This window comes from Charadrius vociferus, unplaced genomic scaffold (assembly GCF_000708025.1).
Source record: "Charadrius vociferus isolate BGI_N301 unplaced genomic scaffold, ASM70802v2 scaffold163, whole genome shotgun sequence".
NCBI classification, from domain to species: Eukaryota; Metazoa; Chordata; class Aves; order Charadriiformes; family Charadriidae; genus Charadrius; species Charadrius vociferus.
Window position 1 is genome coordinate 2,187,278 of NW_009648332.1, and position 5,556 is coordinate 2,192,833.

Here is a 5,556-nt window from a genome sequence, read left to right on the forward strand (position 1 = left end):
AAATAAGCAGAGGCAGTATTTCTAGGGAAATCAGCTATAATTCTCTATATAGAATATATATGGATAAATACAGTATATGATGTCCTCTTGATTCCACTTGAAAATATGAAAATGTTCATGGTTTGGGTTTTTGTTTTGAGTCTGGGGTTTCCCCCCATCCCCCCCCCCCCCGTTTTTTTGTGGGGTTTTTTTTTTTTTCAAAGAAACCACATTATTAATGTGCAGAGCTCTGGGCTTTAGGGATCACTCGGATTCCTGGGGAGTTTCAGTTTTGTCTTTCTCGAAGTTAAAGCACATTTTAAATATGTCAGGGATGAAAGCCAATCACAGAAAAAATGAAATATTTAAAAAGCTCCCATCCCTTGTGTCCCACTTCAAAGCAGGTTTGTGCTTGGGAATGGGTAAGACAGTGAGCAAAAGAATGTTCTGCAGTCAGAGGAACCCATTGTTTGCTTAGATCTTCCTCCTTTTTCCCTCCTCGTAACTAAGATGCTTAATGGCTGCACACATTTAACTCTAGCTGTGCCTAAGAACTCGTATCACTCTCTCCGCAGAGGAAGTATTTCCATTCAGGTAATTCCACTCAGGCATCTTCTCTGGGCCTGTTTTATTATTGGTTTTCTGGTCTCAGTTGCTATAAAGCTGGGGAAAAGAAAAGCTGTGAGACACAGATGCGCAGAGTACTGTTTTGGCAACAGATGTTAGGGTTAAAGGCCAAGCCATTTAAAATATTGATTGATGACATATATTTACAAGCTAAGATGGTCAATGCGTGAAGAGGCCCAAAGTGCACAGTACTGAACTGGGTTGCGCTTGCAGGAGTAGTCACTCGTAACAGCTCCAAAGGCTTCTGTGTGACTTCAGGTACTCAGAATATGACAGCTCACTGCCGAAAAGAAGGAAGAAAGACTGTAAAAGAAGAGACATTTTAGAGGTATTGAAAATTATACTGAGGCTGGAACGGCAACTGCTTGACTTCCCCCTTGACTTCTCCCATTGTTAGAGGCACCTGATCTCCTGGGCAAAGGGATCCACGCAGCAAAGAGCATTTCTCTCCCCTCATACAAATCCTCCTTTCTGTTAGGGCTCAGCAGTGGGAAGGACCTTATACACCCTCTTATCAGCAGATACCTCCTGCTTGCCCGAACAAGGCAGTCCACTCTCTCTCTTTCCTGATAAACTGCTACTGCCAGTATTTCCTTCTAAAAGCTTAACACCCATGAACATAACATTAGGTTCTCATGGAATTGGAGTGACAGCAGCTCCAAACTTTTGAGTGTCTTAAGTCTGGAATAAAAATATGCATGTCAAAACTTTTTACAGTCAAAATGAATTCTAGTAGCAGCATAAATGGCTGATAGCTCGTAGCATTCATAGTGCCTAGTATAGTATACCCTGCACAGTGCCCATGACCAGAGAAAGGTCTGTCCCTCTGAAGGAAGTAAAGTTAATATTCTGTTGGGAGTGCCCTTGTTTTGCACCGCGTAAGATAAATAACTTTTAACTTTAAATAAGTACCAATTTGGTTCGTAGTGACTCAACAGAAATGACTAATGTCTCATTGCACTCACATGGAATCTTGTAGTAAATCCCGTCTTCCATTGTGTGTGCCACATGGCCCTCGAAGTACTCTTAATTACAGGCAGACACCCCATGCAAGCGAAGCAAGTGAACAATAGGGTCGATTCTTTGTCTACATTGGCTCATGTTTCAAGCTTTCTCACTGTCCAGAAGCTTCAGGGGCGGATGCAGTCCTCATCCAAATGGTAGGCTGTAGAGTCTCCAAGCCTCACCACCAGGCCCAGGAGCACACATTGCTGTGCCTGACGCCAGAGCAGCCCCTTGCAGCTCCCCCCATTCCTCCCACTAGCCCCGTGTCTGAGGGATACACGCTGTACAAATCGGGACTCTGGGTCAAGTCTCGTTTCCTTGGCAAGCAAGGCTTCTGTAATCATTTTGCTCGCCTCTCGGTCCACATGTGTGTCAGTCCCCTTCCCCACAGTATTTTTTTAAATCCATTAGCCAAGCTCAACCACATTTGACAAACGCCTCAGAGATAATTGCGTTCTGACAAGTTTCATGAATACTGGCAGCTGGATACCAGAGAGTGGCACCCAAAATTAGTGTTCCCACTGTGGGAGAGGGAGGCAGGGCTCAGCACGCTGCTTGGCAGCAGGCAGCACACGTGTAGCGCCACATTTGTCAAAGCATCACAGAGGATATGGGGACGGCTGGGTTTACCCTGACATGCTTCAGCCGATGTGGTGGGCTGCCGATCTAGCAACGCCACGGAGAGAGGGTGTCAGTGCGAGGGGAGCCAGCAGCTTCTGGGGTGAGGCAGCACAGGCTGTGGTGTGGAAGGGGCGTCAGGAGGACAAGAGACACCACATGTCAAACCGAGGACATTGTGGCAAGTAAAGATGTAGGAAAAGGAAAACTCACTGATGAACAAACCCTACAAGCCTCAGCACACATATGCTCCAAGCAGGGGTCTTTTCCAGAGAAGGTGTGATCAGTAAGTCAAAAGATGGATAAACTCAGGGTGGATGGGAGAAGGCCTACTTTAAATAGGAGAGGAGATCCGCAGCAATATAACTTTTCAAGTCCAAAGGTGGGCAATGGGCGTCCACTCTATTAGTTCCCCAGCTGGGGAAACTCCTTTGCATAGTGGTTGGGCATGGCAGAAACTCAAGGTGACAGGGATTCTGGTTTCATTTGGTTTTATGATGGGGTGGGTTTGAGTGCATGGGATCATGCAGGACTCGCCTCCTGGACGTACGGATGTGTAGGGTGTTTTTTTAACACTTTCTTGCTTTTCTAGAGGGGCAAGCTGATGGTAGGTACTCTGCTACTCTGTCTTTCTCATCCACCTCAAGGAAAGAGTTGAGCTATCCTCAGCAGCTCAGACAGTATGGGAGAGGCCAGGAGAGGCCTCTTAAACATTCATGAACTGTTCAGGGTGGGATTGTAAGATAAAACAGATGAGTGTGCTTAATGGCCACAACACTGCTAAAACAACCTTTTGAAGGGTTTTGAGCTTTTGGGGTGAGTTATTGACCGGGTCCAGTAATAGTCTACTAGCCTTACAGAGCATAAACATCTCTCTAGGTTCAGCATTTCCTCCAGGCTGTGCTGCCAATATATCTGAACTGTGTGTTGTAGGAAATACAGCTGAAGTGTGAAATGACACTATACAGTCAAGGTCAAATTGGTATTTGGCTCATCTTCCAAGCCTGATAATGAATGTATGAACAGTAAGGATTTGGGGGAAGTGGAAACTATTGTATCATAAAATGGACTGAAGCCACCATTAGAAAAAAGGACGTTTTCACAGTGTAGCATCCTAGCTACTGAACTACTGTTATCAGAAGAGGCTTTGACAAATAAATCCTAGCATCACCTGGGAACATCTGACTTAAAGCCTGTTCTGTCTGGCTTTCGGTGCAGAAAGCAAGTTGGTTTCACTGGCTGGTTGACAAATGTTCTGTCTAGCGGGAGACAGAGATGATGTGGTTCATTTTTGTTGCTTTAGATCTGTCAACAGCTGAGGACTCATTGTTCATGAGAGGTTTTTGACTCATCTGAAGTCCCTGACAAAGGTGGCTGGAATCTTGCCTTAGTGGTTCTGCTCTTCAATCACACAGAAACAGATGCTGACATTCAGCCATGTCTTATCCACCCAGAGGGCTGTCACACATTCCCCACAGCTCCAGATTTTTCACGATGCTTTCTACTTGTTCCATGTCACTGTGAGGGTTTGGGAGCAATGCCATCCAGAACGCTGTCAGTGACACGGGACACGTCCAAGCATAGCAGACAGCTCTGTCTTCCCAAATGTGTAGCTCTGCACACAATGAGTGGGAGAGAAAAGGTGAATGCTACAGGAGGACAGAAGGCAAAGAAGCTACAGCTCAGGGGGAGTGTGGGGTCTTAAGTTCTGTACAGCTGGACACTGTGGGAGCTGGCAAACTTCGTTTGCTCCCCACAGCCTTCAGAATACAGTGGCTGCTCTAGTCCTCCTCTGGGTGCAGATTCCCTGGAGGTATGCCCTGATGGGCCAAAACTCTGGGAGATGCGTAGTAGGCAAACTTTAAGAGGAGGAGGAGAAGGGCAGAGAAACTTAGAAAAGAAGGACTACATTTTTCCAAGAACTGCTCTTACTAGGAGCCAGTCTGTTTTTCCCTCTGCCATAGGGTGGCATTTGCATACAGTGTTTGCAACGCCAGGCAGCAAGCACTTCTGTGATCTCCCCTCATTGCAGATAACTGCTCTCATTGCAGCCTTCACACCAAAAGTCAGTGTCAAGACTGTGACACTCAGATAACCTAGACTGTCTTAGTACATGTCTCACTCTTTACAACAAAGACTGTAAGAAAATAACTTAATTCTAGTTTGGGTTGGAAGGGACCTTTAAAGGTCACCTAATCCGACCCCCTGCAATGAGCAGGGACATCTTCAAATAGATCAGGTTGCTCAGAGCCCTGTCCAACCACCTTGAAAGTTTCCAGGAATGGGCATCTACCACCTCTCTGGGCAACCCGTGCCAGTGTTTCACCACCCTCATTGTAGAAAATTTCTTTCTTATATCTAGTCTAAATCTACCCTCTTTTATTTTAAAGGCATCGCCCCTTGTCCTATTGCTACAGGACCTATTAAAAAGTCTGTTCCCATCTTTCTTGTAAGCCCCCTTTAAGTACTGGAAGGCCACAATAAGGTCTCCCCGGAGCCTTCTCTTCTCCAGGCTGAACAACCCCAACTCCCTCAGCCTCTCCTCACAGGAGAGGTGCTCCAGCACTCTGATCCTTTTTGTGGCGCTTCTCTGGACCCACTTCAAAAGGTCCATGTCTTTCCTGTGCTGAGGGCTCCAGAGCTGAATGTAGTACTCTAGGTGGGGTCTCACCAGAGCCATGGTAGAGGAGAGTAACCAGAGTCCTAAAAAAAAAGGAACATCAGCAGTCCTTCAGTACCTCTGTGTACCAGTAAACCTGTTTTCACGGTCTTATTAAAAAATGATCCTCACTCCTCTTCACATTTAATTTATTGGCGTTTCATTTGTATCAATATGTGATATTTTTAAATGGTCTAGGATGTCCAGCAGCATACTAATAGAAAGTCAAGTTAAAAAGTTTTAAATGAACAATGAAAAAAAAACAAATCCTGGTCCCGCTTACAGAAACACAGTGCTCTGAGTTCAGTATCTAATGTGATGTTGGTATCACATACCACTCTGCTGTCAATATGAGCTCCATCATTCTGCAAACAACGAGCACTGTGAGTTCTCACTCAGAAGTATGGTGAAGGCAGGGTGAGAGTCTTGCCAAGTCCTGCCAGTTGCTGGGAGGAGTGCTTACAGGTCTGCAGTCACAGCAAGGAAGAAATGGACCACCTGAGGGGGCTGGAGGGGAGACACACACATGTCAAAGGACCTTGACACAGCTCTGAGTGCTGTTCCAAGCACAGAAGTATTCACTAACGTACTGGGTCTCTGAATGGGTGACCCCCCCAGCAGTATGATTCCCTCAACAGAAGTGGGCTGCTCTGTGTTTGTGTCTCAGG

At 46.0% G+C, this 5,556-nt stretch overlaps 1 protein-coding gene across 1 annotated transcript in view; it reads left to right on the forward strand.

The window, feature by feature from the left end:
* GLIS1 (GLIS family zinc finger 1) overlaps positions 1-5,556 on the forward strand; it is a 115,055-nt gene that overhangs the window by 82,893 nt on the left and 26,606 nt on the right. The gene's annotated exons all lie outside the window — the stretch shown is intronic.